The following is a 20158-nucleotide window of genomic DNA, read 5'->3' as shown; positions in this document are numbered from 1 at the left end:
AGTTATAACGTAGTAAGAGATAATCTGGCTTTGTTATCTTTATAACCACTACGAAAAAACGACAGTAACTTGCCAGATAAATTTGAGAATATGTGGAAGACATTTCAACAATCAAAAAAAAAAAAGGAACTGTAAGCATCCTAGAAAAAAATTTTTTTTTAATTTTGTCATTTTTGCATGAGTAAGAATCTTTGTAAAACCTCCATTTTTTTGTTTTCCTGGAATATAAACCCCTCAGTCCTCTTATGGGATTTTCCTATCTGCCTCACCCCCACCATCTCCAAAAAAAATCATAAAACAATAACTCAAATGTGGGCACCATTAAATTATGACTATGGAAATCATGAGGCAAGGAAAGGGGCAGAAATTCAAACAGAAAAAGTAGAAACGGCAGGGAAGCTTTGGAAGGAGCCTGTTCAAACAAAGCCGGGCCAAGGCAGAGTAGGTGACAGGACCTGTCATCGGAAGAAGCTGATAATAGGAGATGTTTCTCAAACCCGAAGGCCCTAAGAACAGATAAACAGGTGAAATGAAACTAACACTGAGCCTGGTACCAAGCATGGACAAAGATGTTTTCATTTACTCCTCAAAGCAATCTTATATGAGCTGGAAAATCTATGGCCCGAACAGATTAAGAAATTCAACCAGTGTCACAGGGCTTTGCACCTAGTCTTTTTCACATGATGGTAAACACAGAAAATAATATTTGTGTGGCCCGGTCCGGTAAAGAAAGGAGGCTGCTTGCAGCTGTCATCAACTAGCCAGGAAGCTCTCAAATATCCTAGGCTCCACCTGGCCTCCCCAAGGGCTGAGGGGTCAATATTCTGGCATACCTAGGATCCATGTCTGAGTTGGGCTGGGAAGTTCTACAGTGCAACTACAAAGCTGTTGCATTTTCTATTCCACTCTACTGCTTCTGGGCGCTGCACACAGGTCAGGCTATAGCCAATTCTCTGAGAGCAAAGTGAGGAGGTACCCCCTACCCACATGGGCCACACAAACTCTGACTGTGGGCACTCCCCCCAAACCCAGGCCCTTTCCAGTATTTTATTTAAAAGACTGAGTCAATTTTTCTTAAAAAGAAAAGAATCTGGCTGTGCTCATACCAGAAATTTCCTCTAAAGGAGACAAAAAGTGGTCATTCCAGTAGGTTTAACATAAAAAGAAACATGCTAAAACACATTCATATTAAAATGTTATTAGTCAATCAAGCAAAGATAAATGACAGACGGCAGATTCCATCTTGGTTAGGTAAGAAGGAGGAAGCTGGAAAGAGGGACACATATACTAGGTGTCCCAAGATAAGTGAGGGAAGCAAAGAGCAGTAGATAAGCCTGACAAGGCAGCTAACCCTAAAAGAGGTTCAGAAGTTTACGAATTCTCTGAAATGAAACACGAAATTTTAGAATACATAGTTAGGCATTATTCTGAGGGGACTGAGGAAGGTTTGATGAAATCAAGAGATTGTCACAAGGGTCTAAGGACCAAAAACAGTTACAAAATTGCTGAGGAAAATCCACATCAACCCAAATATCAATTGCCTAGAATCATATTTATACCTTCAGGATTATCTTCTATACCAGGGGTGGATCTACATAGATCCCGATGGTATAAATGAAATTTTATTGGAACACAGCCATGGCCAATTGTTCACATATTACCTATGGCTACAATGGCAGTCGTCAAACAGAAACTATATGGCTCCCAAAATACGAAATACTATCTGGCCTTTGCGGAAAGTTTGTGAACACCTGTTCCATACAAAAGCAACACGGATGAAAAATAGCCCTTAACTATTTACTTATACTGACTATCAACAAAAGATCAGTGGCAAGATTTACAAAAAGGCCTGTTTCCATTAGGTAAGAAGAAACATTTATTTGTAAATTTTTATAAACCACTTAAATAAATTTCATTAATTATATACTGTTCTTATTAACACTGTGAAGAGCTATTACTATAAACCAGCTCCTTGTATAAGCACACTACATATATATTATGGTAGGGCTTTTATTTTTGACAAAGTTTTAAAAAAAAGGTTATTTTAAGGAATGCTTTATGAACATCTGTCCTTTTTCCTGTTGGCCTCAAACTTCACTAAATACATTCTCTAAAAAAATTTCTTTAGAACAAAAAATATTTTGTGAAGGTGTGTAACACTAAGGGATCATTAAACTACTAACTATTTAAAAAAGAATAAACAATTTAGAAGTTTTATAACTCTAAGATTGAATGGTTCCACATTGTTGTTGTTGTTAGTTGTTGTCAAGTCGATGCCAACTCACGGCGACCTCGTATGTGTAGAGTAGAACTACTCCACAGGGTTTCAAGGCTGTGACCTTTCAGTTCCACATTAGTTTTGTTCACAAGTTTAAAAATTCTGAACTGTCACTATATCCAGCAAGTGAATATATTTGATGACAATCATACAACCAAATGTTATTCACCCATATCCCCTATAAAAACGAAAGGAGAAATAATTAAATTGAAACATCCTCAAAAGTATTTTAAAAACGCTTCTTGAAACATCTTGCTATAGAAATCCTGATAAAGTAATTGCTAACAAAGCAATTCACAGCAAACAGCAATCATATATGCCATTTACAAGACAACCTCAAGCACTACACTAGGTTCGCTACTATGTTTTATACATGGTGCCTCAGTTATCTAGACCTGTTGTAACAAAAATACCACAAGTGGATGGCTTTAACAAAGAAATTTATTCTCACAATCTAGTAGCCTAGAAGTCTGAATTCAGGGTGCCTGCTCCAGGATAAGGCTTTTTCCCTCTGTCAGCTCTGAAGGAAGGTCCTTGCCATCAACCTTCCCTTGGTCTAGGAGTCTCTCCACACAGGAACCCCGGGTCGAATGAAAGCACCCTGCTCCTGACACTGCTTTCTTGGTGGTATGAGGTCTCCCACTTTCTGCTCACTTCCCTTTCCTTTTATCTCTTAAAAGATAAAAGGTGGTGTAGCCCACACCCCAGGGAAACTCCCTGTACATTGGATCAGGGGTGTGACCTAAGTAAGGGTGTTACAATCCCACTGTAATCCTCTTTTAACATAATATTACAATCACGAAATGGAGGACAACCACATAATACTGGGAATCATGGTCTAACCTAGTTGACACATATTTGGGGGGAGGGGACACAATCCAATTCATGACACATGGTATGCTAAAATAGGAGGAGCTCTGGTGGTCCAGTAGTTAAGAGCTCGGCTGCTAATCAAAAGGTAGGTGGTTCAAACTCACCAGTCTCTCTGTGGGAGAAAGATACAGAAGTCTCCTTCCATAAAGATTGCAGCCTTGGAAACCAGATGGGGCAGTGTACTCTGTCCTACAGGGTCACTATGAGTAGGAATCGCATCGATGGTACTGCTAAAATACCTCTGATACATCAAATTTAATCCTACCCACATAACTCTCAGGGTATTTGAAGAAACAGATATTTTAATTTGTATGAAACTGAGACTATGGACAGAGTGCTGCTTTGTGCAGCTGTAACTACACTGAACATTTTTTAAATACCAAAGCCTATGATTAAAAAAAAAAAAAAGGAAACAAAGTCTGAAAGGAATTTTTTGGGTTTATTATCTGATTAAGCAACTTCTTTTCCACAACTTCATTAGAGAATCACTATTCTCTCTCTCTCTAGATGTCTCAAATGGTGTCCAAACAACCAAAAAATAAACCTGTTGCCGTCGAGTCAATTCCAACTCATTCAAATTCATTACGTATATCTAAATAACAGCACTACTACATACATTTTAAAACATCAGACAGTTCCTAGGAAAATAGTGTTTGGTTCCAGAAATCCTGTAAAAATCTCTAATGATCTCTCTGACCACATATTTAAATTAAGAAACCTACATTTCAGTATAGGCACAATAGTTGAGAATACTTAAATATTTGCAATAAATTAGTGCCCAAACTGTCAATTGCAGCCATCAGGAAGATGAGGGAGGGAAAACGTTAAGAGGCTACATACTTGTTTACACACTGTAGCTGCACTTACGGCCATTTAAGAGGACATACTGATTTTTAATTTATTAATCGGGTATGTTAATTACACCAGCCTCAAATCTCCCCTCCTCCACTAGTGGTTTTTGCTGGACGGGAAAAGAGCTCTTGAAATTGTCTAGCCAGGAAAATGTGTAACAGGGAAAAGGAATGGAGGATGCTGTATTATCTAAATAAATAAACCTGAATAGTAGTACAGGTTATGAGACTGTCTCACTCCTGGAAATAAAGTTACGATCTTTACTTTCAAAATTGATAGGATTTTTAACTGTGGGAAGATTCCCACTTAACTGTGAACGCGCTGAAGGATTTAGATCTTGGCATTTCTTGGTTTTCATTTTCAAATAACTTCAGAGTAAAATCCCAAAGAGCCACACGGAATCCATTTGGGGACTGGCTCCGTTTCTTATTAATTATAAAGGTGCATTTCAACATGCAGTTGAATCATTAAACGAGACGCGTACGAGGGATCAAAAGAACCCTGAGTTCGACCCTCACGCCTTTATTGCCACGCGTTTATTTCACAAGGCTGCCGCGCGGGCAGGTGCTGCTCGGCCTCCACGCATCCTTCGAGGGGTACGTTCTCTTCCTTCTCCGAGCCTACGGCCCGGGCAGGAAGTACCCGCCCCAGCGAGCGAGGAACCGGGTGTCCTCGCCGCCAATTGGCCGTGAAAGCCGTCAGTGTGGCGGTGGGCGGAGTCTCCAGCTGGAAAGCGGAATTTAGGCCCGCAAGCTCCCGGAGGGTCCCCGGGCTTCCCGACCCCGCAGAGAAAGCAGTCAGCCTCCGCGAAGACTTCCCTGGCCTTCTTATTTCGCCAGTAGTCCTCTGACCGCCCCATACAGTTTTTGCCCCTTTGACTCCTCCATGAGGAAAAGCTTTTTCAAAGCTTCAATAACTTTCCCCACCACAACAAGCTTCCAACCACAACAAGCTTCCAGACCAGGGCTAAATAGAGGACGCTGCGGTTTTATGAGCGAAGCAAACTGCGGACTGGATCTCCTCGAGTATAGCAGCGGATTCATTCCTCTGCAAATGGAATAACTGCTACGTTTTAGGTTAACCTTTTCACCAGGTGTTACAGCCAAGATTACTCAGTGTCCATCGGCAAGAGCTGTCACAAAGCATCACAGGGTTAACTGTGTATCCTGGGTTACCATCCACCGTTTGCAGCGTGTATCGGGTTGTAGCAAACATACCGTCAAGTTTTTGAGTACAACTTCGACCACACCAGCAGCACACGGTCCTTAACAGAACAGATTTATAACACACATAATCTGTACTACACTCTGCACTGCAACCTGACAAGACATATTGCTGTCACCTGTTGAGGCTGCAATTCCTTGGATGAGGAATTAGAAACATTGGTTCTCATAATGACAGGCACACAATGCTCTACTAATTGTGGGCACTTAATGTTTTTTTGGGTTAATGTTTTCAACTGCACCCGTAAGATCAGTCGTCTTAGAGAAGGAGGAAAATCATTTCATTTCTGTAGTACATTTCTGATGTTGTGTTCAGTCAACACACTACTCAAGGAAGGAAGTGCCTGCTCTAAAATTAGTATGTTTTTAGTACTTATCCGTAACAAGGACGACAGCGATGAGAGAACACGACTCATCTGATACATCATCTTCCAAGGCCTACAGCATAAAGGAAGGAGGCGACAGTTCTTCAAACCTCACCGTGGCATACTTTACGTTGTGTTCGCTTCCTGGTTTTTATCCTTTGGGCTCCCGTTCATTTCTCTGGCTTTGGCCTCTATTTTCAATTTCCCTCTCTCTCTTCCATTGCCACCACCATCACCTATGTTCGCTACTGCCTGGCAATCTCCCTCTCCGAGATTTTCTAATCCTGAATCTCCATAAAACTCATTCTCTGAAGGGTCTATCATCACCCCTACTCCAAACCCCCCCCCCCCCACAAGTACTTCTCAAGCCACTTCGGATTCTCCCCTATCAACATCGTTCCCACTAACCACTCAACAGTGAGCTTCACTTTCCCGAGTCGGGCTGCTGCCGAATTCTGGCAGCTGGACCTAGCCAATCCGTGAGGGATAAATAACCAGAGCCACCAATGAGCACCCGCCGGGAGGCAGGAGGCGGGACTTCGCCTAAGTTCCTCTGGTCCTGAAACCAAAGACCTGTTGCCGCCGCTGCCGCGGTGGCCGCGGAGTTTCTGAGTTACCGCGGCGCCCACGGAGGCCTCGAGCCGTCAGAGCCCGCGGCAGGCATGAAGTTCCTACCGCTCGCTCCCACCACTGCCAACGAGCAGGACTGAAACCCCACCCGGCTCGAGAGCAGCTAGCCCCACCCCAGCTCGCCAGGCGGGGGATCCCGGAGGCCGCCCGCGCAGTCCCGACCCTCCTCTCCCGTCCCGGCTGCCGCAGGCAGCCCCACCCGGCCGGGATCGCCGGCCCGGGCGCCGAAGCCCCGAAGAGCGACTCACCAGGAAGTTGGCAGTTTTCCGTTCTCCTTCCCGCGAGGAATCCGGGGCGGGCGGGCGGCTCGGTCAGGCGCCGCCGCGGAGAGGCACGCCGGGCCGGGGGCTGTGCCTGCAAGGCCCGGAACCGATCGACCACCTCCCGCCGCGCCGCCCCCGCGGACGCTGCAGGCGCGGGCACCCCCCTGCGCTCGGCGAGGCGCGTCCAGAGTGCGAGCCTAGCGGCGACCCATCCTCCGGCGGCTCCCGCTGCTCCGCCCGCGGCCGCCGCTGTCAGGAGGATAAACATCCCGGCATCCCCGAGGAGGGGGCGGGGCGGGCGCTGGCCCCTCCCCGCGCGCCGCGCCGCGCCGCCCGCCCCGCCGGCCGCCGGCCCCAGCTGGGCGCCCTCCGCGGGCCGGTCTGGGGGCCGGGGGAGCCCGCCGACTTTCCAGTCCTGGGCTGAAGCACCTCTGGAGGAGCCCCTTCGGGCATATTGTTTCCTGTTGTCAGGCCTAGCCCGGTGTGGGAGTGTCCTTCTGCCCCCATAGTCCTCTTCTGCTTGGGACCAACTTCGCGGGGATCCCAGGATCCGCTGCTGTTTAAGAAATTGTTTCTTCCTCCTTTATATTTAAATGCCCCACTTGCAGGCAGCAAACCAAATCGGTTATCCTCGCTTCTTCTGGATCACAGCGTTTTGATCCTATCGTCCTTAACCGAGTGGCTTAAACTGCCTCTGTGCTTAAATATGTGTGCAAGAAAATGAGGGGAATAAGGCGTTTTCCTAAGTCTGGCTAAGCAAACCTTGTATTAACGGAAGAGTCCCAGCATAGACGACAGTGGCTTTTAGGACATTTCTGAAACGTGAATTGCCTGGTATGGTATCAGAGATTTTGATATATGCCCCCCAGAACCATAGCAGATGGTTGCTAAAGGATTGCTTAGAGCCCAGTGACCTCAGTACTTCAGTAACCTCACTGGCTCTACAGAAGGAGACTGCTAGGAGGCAGTATGGAGTCAGCCACACCGAACTCTCCTAGTCTCAGTACCTTTGTCTGTAAAAGGAGAATAGTATCTATGTATAGGTTCCTCATGAGCACAATTAAATGTTCTGGAATTACCATTCTCTCCAATGTTATCCATAATTTGTTGTGATCCACAAATTCAAATGCCTTTGCATAGTTAGCAAAACACAGGTAAACATCTTTCCGCTAGCCTCTGCTTTCAGCCAAGATGCATCTGACATCAACAATGATATGCCTACTTCCACATCCTCTTCTGAATCTGGCCTGAATTATATTAATGATATCATTTGATAATTTCCACATTCTGTTGAATTACCTTTCTTTGAAATGGGCATAAATATGGATGTCTTACTGTATGGTTTAAAATCGGGAAAGGTGTGCATCAGGGTTGTATCATTTCACCATATTTGTTCAGTCTGTATGGTGAGCAAATAACCGATGAAACTGGGCTATATGAAGAAGAATGAAGCATCAGGATTGGAGGAAGACTCGTTAACCACCTGCATTATGCAGATGACACAACCTTGCTTGCTGAAAGTGAAGAGGTCTTGAAGCACTTACTGATGAAGGTCCAAGACTACACCCTTCAGTAGGGATTACATCTCAACATAAAGAAAACAAAAATTCTCATACCTGGGCCAATAAGCAACATCATGATACATGGAGAAAAGATTGAAGTTGTCAAGGATTTCATTTTACTTGGATCCACAGTCAATGCCCATGGCAGCAGCAGTCAATTCAAATGATGTATTGCATTGGGCAAATCTGCTGCAAAAGATTTCTTTAAAGGATTAAAAAGCAAGGATGTCACCTTGAGGACTAAGGTGCATCTGACCCAAGCCATGGTATTTTCAGTAGCATCATATGCATGTGAAGGTTGGACAGTGAATAAGGAAGACTGAAGAAGAACTGATGCCTTTGAATTATGGTGTTGATGAAGAATATTGAATATACTGTGAACTGCCAGAAGAGCGAACAAATCTGTGTTGGAAGAAATACAGCCAGAATGCTCCTTAGAAGCAAGAATGGTGAGACTTCGTCTCACGTACTTTGGGGATGTTATCAGGAGGGACCAGTCCCTGAAGACGGACATCATGCTTGGTAAAGTAGAAGGTCAGCGAAAGACAGGAAGACCCTCAAGAGACGGACTGACACAGTGGCTGCAACCATAGATTCAGGCATAGCAACGATCGAGCGGATGGCACAGGGCCGGGGAGCGTGTCCCTCCGTTGTACATTGGGTCACTGTGAGTCAGAACTGACTCAACAGCACCTAACAATACCGCCAATAATACCTAGCTCATAGGACTGTGATTAGAATTGAATGAGGTAAAGCAAAGTGCTTAAGCACAGAGCCTGGCATTTACGAAGTGCTTATTATTCCTAGATCTTTGACTAGTTTGTTTCCTCACCAAAGAGATTAGAGTTAAGAATAAGTCGATTAAAATAGACAATAGATAAGTGGTAACTTTGGTGAAGGGTAAGACAGTACACAATACTGGGGAAGCCAGCACAACTTGTACAAGGCAAGGTCAGGGAAGCTGCACAGACACATCCAAACTCCCCAAGGGACGGAATCGCTGGGCTGAGGGCTGTGGGGACCATGATCTCAGGGAAAATGTGGCTCAATTGGCATAACATAGTTTATAAAGAAACTGTTCTACATTCTACTTTGGTGAGTAGCATCGGGGATCTTAAAAGCCTGTGAGTGGCCATCTGGGATACTCCATCGGTCTCACCCCTTCAGGAGCAAGGGGGAATGAAGAAAACTAAAGATACAAGGGAAAGATTAGTCCAAAGGACTAATGGACTGCATCTACTACGGCCTCCACCAGACTTGAGTCCAGTACAACCAGATGGTGCCCGGCTACCACCACTGACTGCTATGACAGGGATCACAATGGAGGGTCTCGAATGGAGCTGGAGAAAAATGTAGAACAGAATTCTAACTCAAAAAGAAAAACCAGACTGTCTAGCCTGACAGAGACTGGAGAAACAGAGTATGGCCCCTGGACACCCTTTCAGCTCAGTAATGAAGTCACTGCTGAGCTTCACCCTTCAGCCTAAGATTGGACAAAATGAGACTAAAGGGGCACACCAGCCCAGGGGCAAGAACTAGAAGGCAGGAGGGAACAGGAATGTTGGTAATAGGGAACCCAAGATTGAGAAGGGAGAGTGCTGACATGTCTTGGGGTTGTTGACCAATGTCAAAACAATATGTGTACTAACTGTTTAATGAGAAACTAGCTTGTTCTGTTAACCTTCATCTAATGTAAAATTTTAAAAAATAAAGAATGAGTAGATTATAGCTGAAATATTTAAAATGCTAAAGCTGTAAAATTAAGATTTGGAAAGTTCATTTTCAGAAAGAATGATTCAAAGTCATTCAACAAGTACTTTGTAAATAAGTACGGTGTGCTAGGCACTTTTCTGTGGACTGACGGTGGAAAGATTGACCAAGATACAAAATCCTTGCTCCCATGGAGTTTATACTTTAGTGGGAAAAAGCAAAAAATAAACCAATAAACACATACTATTTGAGATGGTGATTCATAGAAAAATAAAGCTTAGTAAGGAAATGGGGAGGGAGATTGCTATTTTAAATATGTTTATCTGGGAAGGCCTCTCTGACATTTGAGCAGGGGCCTGAAGGAAGTGAGAAAATTGAGCCATGCGCGTATCCATGGGGGTATGACATTATACAGAGAAGAAACAGCAAGTGCTAAAACCCTGAGATAGAAGCTGGATGGCATACTTGAGGAACAGTGTAGCTAGAACACAGTGAGCAGGAGGAGAGCAGTAGCACATGAGATCAGAAGGGACGGGTCATGGAAAAGGAGCAGTTAGAACCTTGTAATTTTTAGAATATATGGTGGTGCAGTGGTTAAGAGCTTGGCTTAAGAAGTCAGCTGCTAACTGAGGTTGGCAGTTCGAATCTACCAGCCACTCCTTGGAATCCCTATGGGGCAGTTCTGCTCTGTCCTATAGTGTTGCTATGAGTCAGAATCGACTCAACAGCAGCAAGGTTTGGTTTTGGATTCTGACTGAAATGGGGAACCAAGGATTGGTGTGACCAAATCTGACTTGGATTTTAAAAGGATTTAGAAGGAGTGACCAAATCTGACTTGGATTTTAAAAGGATTACTCAAATTGCTCTGTGGAGAATAGACTGCAGGGCAGGAACAGCTGGACCAATTAAGAGACTATTAGAATGGTCCTGGGTAGTGCAAATGGTTAATGCACTTGACTGCTAACTGAAGAGTTGGATGTTTGAGTCCACCCAGAGGCACCTTGGAAGAAAGGCCCGGTGACCTACTTCCGAAACACCGGCCATTGAAAACCATGTGGAGCACAGCTCTACTCTGCCTGCGTGGGATCGGAATCGACTCAGCAGCAACTGGTGGCTTGTAGTGGTCCAGGTAGAAGACATTGGTGACTTAAACCATAGTAGGAACGATGGACGTGGTAAGCACGGTCAGGTTCCAAATGGATTTCTAAGGTAAAACCAACAAGAGTTGCAGATAGATTAGGTACAAGGTAAAAAAGTAGACAAGGATGACACCAGTGAAGTTGGCATTTGAACCAGTCAAATAGGTACACTGTCACTTGAGTTAAACACAAGCAGTCCTTGCAGGAAAAATAACCAGATATCCCAGGACGAAGCCATTTCAATCTGAGGCCGGAAGCATGGTTTAAGGGGTTTCCTTTTTTTCTCACAATTTTTTGTAGTACCTTTTGGAAAAGATAGATAGGGACAGATAGATAGGTATCAATAAAACAGTTCAGTTTAAATGAACTACAGATTCACCTACAGACCAGATATTCATTGGTATGAGCAAAACTTGTATACCTTATGAACACTAAATGATAGACAAATGGAATCAAAATGAGCTCATAAACCTCTTGTGGCCTCGAAGACTCTGTCTAGGAAGTATCCTATCAGCGGCCACATGATGCCCAAAGTGTTGAAATCATCTATTGTCCTATTTCTTCATCTTAAAGGACTACAAAGCTACAGCTAAATAGTAGTGCAGTGTTTCAAAGTTTGGAAAAACTGTTAGAATGGAAACCCTGCACTTTATCTTTGTAACTTGTTATCACCCATATGGTGAGTCACGGAAGCCCATGAATGGCTGACCACCACTGATCCTGTCCTCTCCCACAGGTGAGGCTGATAAGAGCCCTGAGCCCTAGGGCTCAGATGGGGCTTCCTGGTTGGTGACCATGCCCAAGAGCCAGTACCACATCTCCACTTGGGAAGCTTGGAAGCTTCCCAGACATCACCCTATGTGTCTCTTCATTTGTATACTTTTTGGTTGTAATACAGTTGTAGCTGAAGTATACCCTCCATAAAATTCTGTAAGTTGTCCCAAAGAATTAGCAAACCCACATGGGCAATGAGAACCGGCAGGGGCTGGTGTCTGCCTATTTGGCAGTCTGAAAGGAGGTGTAATTCTAACGTGAGAGTTCGGATTGGCTAACTTAACCTAACCTAACCTGCTGCAGTCGAGTCAATTCCGACTCACAGAGACCCTATTGGACAAAGTAGAACACTCCCATATAATTTCCATTCGAACTGCCAATCTTCTGGTTAGCAGCTGTAGCACTTAACCACTATGCCACCAGGGTTTCTTGGGTGGGTAGGGGCCAAGAAATGCTGCATGGGCAACTGGTCTGAAAGACTGTGTCCATCTAACTTGTGAGCTGTGACCCAGCTCTGGGTGGCTAGGGTCAGAGACAGAATGTGTCACGTGAGCGGCTGGCAACCAGGATAGAGAAGTGGGACAGTGAGGACAGGATTCATTTCCACACTTTGGGGACTGGATTCATGCTGGCCCTTACCACACAGTGAGCAAGAATGGTGGGACTTACCCACTGTGGCCCTGATTAGTGCCTCTACTCATCTCTCCATCAAACTTGCTCCAAAAATGCTCATTTGGCTCCATGAAGCTCATTCATTACAGTTCTTTATATGGGCTCCTTAGTGTTTACAGCTAATTACCATGCAATGCACACCATTAAGTATCAGATTAACTTTGATGTAAATGGTATATGAGTTGAACCGGCTCCACGGCATCTAACAACAACAACATTTAAAACCTGTTTGTTTACACAAAGTCTCCGTGTTTTGTTATTCATATAGCTTTACTGTCCCCACACAATTAAAAATAAAAATTAGATCACCAAAACCACTTTTTCTATATAGGCTAACCCAAACCAGATGTTACATACCAGGTTCAGTATAAATGCAACTTCGGTGTAGGGAGAGAAACTTCTTAGAAAAAAAATGTTTCCCTGATGAAAGATGATGAAGTAAGTAAACTTAAAAATAATTCCCCTTTGAAAGAGAGCCTAGCAACCGGGGTAGACCAGGAAGGTCTAGCATTCTTGATTCAAACACATTGCTGGCAACAGGTGTATTTAAAAAGCTGCTAGTGATATTGGCAGCCACTGAATTTGGCAGCTAAATAGTGAAGAGGCTTAGTCAAGCTATTGAAATGTCTGGACTAAATCGGGCCAAGAGGAGGAAGTCAAAGTGCAGACTACAGGCAACCCCAGGGAGATAACTTTTCTCTGGGCCTGGCTGTGGTCGCTGTACAGTATCGGAAAATAAATCTTTGCTTTGAAAACACTCGTAAAAAGTATTAGAAAGTTACTTTTTCCCGTTTAATGATCCTTTGCATTCGATTATCAGAGAATGCAGATGAGCTTCCCGTTAAAACAGTATAAAATTGGCCTGGGTTTTATCCTCACTTCAAATCCGTAGAATTCCAAATCACAGAAAGACAACCCTGCTATGTCCCAATTATCTAGTTATGGTATTTTGAGAATACAGTTCATGGTTAAAAACAGTGGCATGCTGGCCGTGGCTTTTTCCTGGCTATTTTTGCAATAGTTACAAAACTGAGAAAACGTTTCAACACACAATATTTTCTTAATGCCGGGAAGCGTAATTTTTTATATTGGTTGCAAAACAGGAAAGAAACAGTATAGTTGGGAGTTTATGTTTATATTTTGATGTCCCTTGGTCAACAGAATCCAACTATATATTTCTTGCCTCAGAATAAAAACCAGAGGACTGATAGGCAGTGGACAATAGTCAAAGCAGTGAAGGAGATATATTTCAGAAATTGTTTCCTTTTTCAACTTTTGTACACCTCAAGTTTGATGTGGAGCCAAACCATGAAGCCATGTCATAAGACATGCTTCTGTCAACAACGGCAGCGTTTCACTCACCACTGACTGTTCAGGAGTACCCCTCAATTAATTATCTATGCTAACAGAGAGCTGCGGTAATACAGTAATCAAATCCCAAAAGATACTTTTATAAAGTACAGGTTTCTTTGGAATATTTTTTACAGGTGTGTCTCCCCTTAAACAGGGATGTTATAGATATCCTGTGATTTCACAAAGCTAGATGGAAAGATGTGCAAGAGTCCTGCCTCGTTTCCCTGTTCTCTCTCCACCTACCTCTCATGACACATCAGTTTGTGTCCTCCACTCCTCACTTCAATCTTGTTGCTAGGTGCCATGGAGCCAATTTTGATGCAGACGGACCTCACGTGACAGAGTAAAACTTCCCTACAGGCTCTCCTGGGCTGTAATCTTTATGGCAGCATATCTCCAGGTTTTCTCCCACAGAGCTTCTGGGCCTCTGGGTGGGTTTGAACCTCTAACCTTAAGGTTAGCAACCCAGTGCTTAACCGTTGTACCACCAGGGCTCATTCAGTCTTGGGGTGGACCAAATTCCCTCAGGTCTGTGGATTCAAAACAATTGCCTATTTCCTGGAAAGGGAAAAAAGAAAAGTACATTTCTAACAAAGTCAATACAAAAGGTGGAAAGTTGCATTCTGTATTGTTTTCATCTTTCTAGCCTTCTTTGTTCATATGTAACTCTATTTCTTAAAACATTCATCTTTTGGATTGTTTCTTTAACTGTTGTACTTAATGGCAGAAATGTACTTTAAAATATTTCAGTAATTATTTCTTCAGAAGTTCTAATGTTGTGTTAACATTCAAACTATTTGGAAATAGGAGATACGAGTAAAACCAGAATTGGAATCCTGCCACATCTGAATCCAAAGATATGCTTAAAGCAGGCTCTAGGCTTTTTGTGAGAATGTTGTTAATGCTGTTGAATGGGTTTTCCACTCCTAGTGACGGCATGTGACAGAGTAGAACTGCCCCATGGTGCTTTCTAGGTTGTAATCTTTATAGAACAGATCGCCGTATCTTTCGCCCATGAAGCCTCTGAATGGGTTTGAACCACCAACCTTTCTGTGTGCAGCTGAGGGCTTAATCATCACACCACCAGGGCTCCTTTGAATAAGCCTAGTTAATCATAAACAGCTTCAACATCCTTCCATGTTCTGTCACTGCATTCACCATTGCGTAAAATTCAAATTATGGAGACATTTTATTTCTTTAATCACTATGTCATAGCCACTTGTCCATGCAAAAGCTAACATTATGTAGAATAAGGAGCACTTGGAACAATATGTCCAAGAATAAAACAGTGTCATGTCTACAAGCTTGAAAGTTTGAGAAGAAAAGCAAGATGTGCCTAAAAACTCAATGAAGTGCTAGATCTTCCTTAAAAGTAAGCTCAAGATCCTTTAAATTCATAAGCCTTTCAAGTGCTGGAGAAGGCAAGCGAATATTTACCTACAGGCTTATGGGATAATCTGTTCTTTGAAAAGGAGGAAGAAAACAAACAGTAGAATGTCACCTCATGGAAAACGCAAGCAGTCCTAGCTGGACTGTGTGTTAACATTTGCACTTGAGTGTCACATATCCTATATAACCAGTAGGTTACTTAAGCTAATAACTTTAAGTTATTTTAAGGAGTTATTGTTAAATATACACACTTATATAATGTATAAAAAATATATATATATAGTGCGGAAAACCGAAATAGAAAACCATTTAAAATCGTATTCTGTTTTCTTATTGGTCCTGTCCTTGCTGAAATTGAAAGATAAAAAATAATAATTTTTTTTTCTAGAGAGAAGTAAATAATAAAAATAGTACTTCCTCATGTTCTAAATTAAATGAAATTAATACTCTATCAGTTCTAACCAAAAAAACCCTTTGCCATAGAGTCAATCTGATGTATAGCGACTCTATAGGACAGAGAACAGTCCCATAGGGTTTCCAAGGCTGTAATCTTTAATGGAGCCCTGGAGGCACAGTGGTTAAGAGTTTGGCTGCTAAACAAAAGACTGGCAGTTTGAATTACCTAGGTGCTCCTTGGAAACCCTATGGGGCCGTTCTACTCTGTCCTGTAGGGTTGCTATGAGTCTGAATTAACTGCATGGCAACCGGTTTGGTTTGATTTTGTTTTTTTGAATCTTTACAGAAGCAGACTGCCACATCTTTCTCTCGCAGAGCTGCTGGTGGGTTCGAAAAGCCAAATTTTCGGTTAGCAGCCAGATGCTTTAACTGAGTACCACCGGGTGCAGCCCAGGACTTTTGCTGAAACTATTGAGAAAGAATAGAAAGTAACCACAGAGCTCCTGAGGGCCATCTCAGTCATAGGAAGTGGGGAGCCTGCCTGAAAATGAAATCGATGCATAGGAAAACAGAAGTAAGGGGTGGAGAGAGACAGAGTCCTGATCCAGGAATCAGCCATGCTTGATGTCAGACTTCTCTAGACTTCTCAGTCATACTAGCCAATGCATTCGTTCTTGATTTTAGTTCTGCCAGTTTGAGTAGGGTTTCTATCCCTGCAATCTAGGGAGTTCTAACCAGTGTTGCATTGCAGGACATATCCATCAAGGGGAGACAGCCTCCTGGGCCACACGAATCTCCTTCCTTGGCAGAGAGGAAGGTGATAAGGGAGACAGGCAGGAGACAGCTATGTTCACTATGGCTTTGTAAGCCTCTGCTTAAAGAGTCTAGGTGTTGTGTGCTTAATTGGTCAGGTGGATTCAAAGGAAATGGAATATACCGTTCCTTCTGGAGGAAGAGTTAGGCATTTCCATTAATTCGGAATCACCTCTAACACATAAACTTTGGTAATATGGCCTGGGGAGTCTGTAGCTGGTTGCTTCTTCAGATATTCTGATTCAGTAGATCTGGGGAAGGTCCTTGACACTGACAGTTTTAAAAAGTGCTCCAGGTGATCTTAATGTTGAGTGTGGGTTAAAATCAGTGATGACTGATATTTACTGAGTTCCTACTATGGCTCAAGCTTCATGTTAAATACTCCGGGGATATAAAGGAGAACGTAACTCATATGATTATGAACCGCCATAAACTCAACCACTACCGTTGCAGCCCTGGTGGCGTAGCGGTTAAGAGCTCGGCTGCTAACCAAAAGGTTGGCGGTGTGAATCTACCAGCTGCTTCCTGGAAACCCCACGGGGCAGTTCCACTCTGTCCAATAGGGTTGCTATGAGTCAGAATCAACTCGCCGGCAGTGGGTTTGGTTTTGGGTTTGGATCATTAAAACTTTACAAAGTGCTCGTGCAGTTGGCGGTGGGTTAGCGGTGTCACCTCCAGGTGCTGGCAGGATGCACGTGGACCTTGTGTGTGCACATACACAGAGCGACAACACACTGACAACACAAATACAAAGTATGGAGACTCGTTTGTCTTGTTACTTGTTTGGTTTTTCTACACAACTGATCGTTCTAAACTTACATATTTGTTGTTGTTGTTAGGTAGCGTCAAGTTGATTTTGACTCATAGTGATCCCATGTTACAGAGTAGAACTGCCCCACAAGGTTTTCTTGGCTGTAATCTTTATGGAAGCAGATCACCAGGTCTTTCTCTCATGGAGCTGCTGGGTGGGTTTGAATTGCCACCGTTCCAGTTAGTAGCCAGGACTTAACCCTTGTGCCACCAGGACTTCCTATAGTTATATATAAACCAAGCCCATTGCCGTCGAGTCGATTCCGACTCATAGCAACCCTATAGGACAGAGTAGAACTGCCCCGTAGAGTTTCCAAGGAGCGCCTGGAGGATTCAAACCACAGACCTTTTCGTTAGCAGCCATAGCACTTAACCACTACACCACCAGGGTTTCCAAAATTGTATATACACGTACATAAAAGAGGGCTAAAGAGGTGTGGCTGTTGTCAGCTTCCCTATCCCTCTATCAGTGTTTCTCAAGATGTAGTCCAAATTAGAATCACCTAGAGAGCTTTTAAGAATACCATTACCCTACTCCAGGCCTATACAATCTCAGGGAGCAAGCCTAGGGATTCTGGGAATCTTCATTTTTTATAAACTCCCCATGTGACCGAAAAGTTTCAAACTACTGTTCCATTCGGACTAGCATTATTTTTCTTTCTGAGAGTGGTATCCATCTGTGTAACATGCAATCGTATGGGCAGGAGGATTATATCCAGATATTGAAACTCACACATATATAAACTTTGCCTATAATCACAAGCATAATTTTAATTCATAACTGTCAAATGTATTAATGATACATCAGTAACAGCCCTTGTCAAGGTTCCAGGGCACAGATTAGATAGGCTGTCAGTTATATACAATTCCCTCTTCCCTAGCGGTTAGACCCATTGCTTTCCCCCCAACTTCAAAAAACATGTCAGAAAATCAGTGAGTGAGTGATACTTGAATATTATGTGTAAGAAAATGATTGGTACCTTTCTGCATTATAATTGTTGTTAAACCAAACCTAGCCACACCAGTTGATGTCAAGTCAATTCCAATTCATGGTGATCCCATGGAGGTCCTGATGCCTCAGTGGTTAAGAGCTATGGCTTCTAACCAAAAGGTCAGCAGTTAGAATCCACCAGCCATTCCTTGGAAACCCCATGGGGCAATTCTACTCTGTCCTATAGGGTCACCATGAGTTGGAATTTACTCAACAGCAGTGGGTTTGGTTCTTGGGTTTGGTGACTCCATGTATCAGAGTAGAACTGTGCTCCTTCAGTTTCAAAGGCTGATTTTTTGGAAGTAGATTGCCAAACCTTTCTTCCAAGGTACCTCTGGGTGGACTCAAACACCACCCAGGGACTACATAACTATTGTTTTTGTTGTTGTATGTCATCAAGTCAATTCTGATTCATAGTGACCCTATAGAAGAGAGTAGAACTGCCTCATAGGGCTTTTTTGTCTGTAATCCTTTTTTCCCAAATTTTATTTAGCTTGTTGTTGTTGTTGAGAATACACACAGGAAAACATACATCAATTCAGCATGTACGTGTACAATTTATTGACATTGATTACAATCTTCAAGTTGTGCAACCATTCTCACTCACATTTTCTGAGTTGTCCCATCCTCATTAACACAAACTCACTTCCCCCTAAGGTTCCCATCTAATCTTTCAAGTTGCTTTTGCCAATTTGTTCCCATATAGATAGCTCTTAAAAGAACATAATGCTCAAGGCAGACCTTTTATTACTAGTTAAGTTAAACTATTGTTTGGTTTTTAGGGTGACTTCAGAGTATATTTTGGTTTAAGGTTTAAAGTTTATCTCAGGGCAATAGTTTTAGGGTTCATCTACCCTCCAAGTCTCCAGAAAGTCTAGAGTCCATAAGAATCTGAAATTCCATTCTACATTCCCCTGCGCCCCGCCCCCCTTTGATCAGGATTCTTCTGTGGAATCTTTGATCAAAATGTTCAGTAATGGTTACTGGCTGTAATCTTTATCGGAACATATGGCCTTTTCACCCATGGAGCAGCTGGTGGGTTCAAACCCCCAACCTTTCAGTTAGTGGGTGAGTGCTTAACCATTGCCCCACCAGGGCCCCTTTATTGTTAGTAACACATTATGTGTCTAAACTGTACCAGCATACCTTGGGGTACCACAGTAAACTTACAGGGGTACCATGTAATATTTCAAATATTCAAGGGAATCACACTGATATTCGACATTTGTCACTTTATGAACTACTGGCTCCAGATAGTTCAGTTTCCATATTAGATTGACCTACATTCTTTTGGGTGGCTTCGTATCTTTATAAAGCTGGGTTTCAGAGGGATGGCTGAGATCCCAAAGCAGGTATGATGAGAAAACCGACGAAGAACAGAAAATGATGTGGGGTGTCCAAACCGATCCCAAGGTTTAAAAACTTGTACAGTGCCCAACGGGAACTTTCATCCATTAGTAAGTCATTGAGGTTATTTAAGAATGAAATAAGAATATTATTTTTTCTTTGAAATCATGTGTATTATTTACTTTCAAATGGCTGCTAAGTTGTTAGTACATAAATACTAAGTGGTTTGGACTTGAACAGAACCATTAAGTGTTTCATTTGGCTGAGGCACTCTGTGAAAGAATTCCTGAGACACAAACAGTGACATGAACTGAAAGTGTTTGGAAATCTCTGCTTGTGTTGTATCTGATTGTGGCACACCAGTGAACTACAGCATCAGAGTTGAGAATTACCACTCTTGATAACCTGGACTTTAATATACCTAAATTTGCTTTGTCAAAATCTAAATTCATTTATGTATTCAACCAATATTTGTTGGAAACATACTCTGAAGTATCTAGGGTCATGTTGTTATTGTTGTTGTGTGCTGTTGAGTCGATTCCAACTCATAGCAACCCTATATGACAGGGTGGAACTGCCCCATAGGGTTTGCTAGGCTGTGATCTTTACGGGAGCAGATCACCAGGTCTTTTCTCTTGAGCAGATGGTGGGTTCAAACCAAGCACTTAACCATTGCACCACCAGGGTTCCTTTGCCAATCGGCATACACTATTGAATA

At 43.0% G+C, this 20158-nt stretch overlaps 1 protein-coding gene across 2 annotated transcripts in view; it reads right to left on the bottom strand.

The window, feature by feature from the left end:
* Positions 1 to 6735, bottom strand: part of NEK7 (NIMA related kinase 7) — a 193828-nt gene extending 187093 nt beyond the window's left edge. For both annotated transcript variants that reach the window (XM_049857711.1, XM_049857710.1), the window contains exon 1: positions 6470 to 6735. The gene's annotated coding sequence lies outside the window, so the exon portion shown is untranslated. The remainder of the gene's footprint in view (positions 1 to 6469) is intronic.
* Between the last annotated feature and the right edge of the window lie 13423 nt (positions 6736 to 20158).

Source organism: Elephas maximus, chromosome 18 (assembly GCF_024166365.1).
Source record: "Elephas maximus indicus isolate mEleMax1 chromosome 18, mEleMax1 primary haplotype, whole genome shotgun sequence".
In the NCBI taxonomy this organism is placed as follows: Eukaryota; Metazoa; Chordata; class Mammalia; order Proboscidea; family Elephantidae; genus Elephas; species Elephas maximus.
The sequence above is the reverse complement of the archived record's forward strand: the minus strand, read 5'-3'. Positions and strand labels throughout refer to the sequence as shown.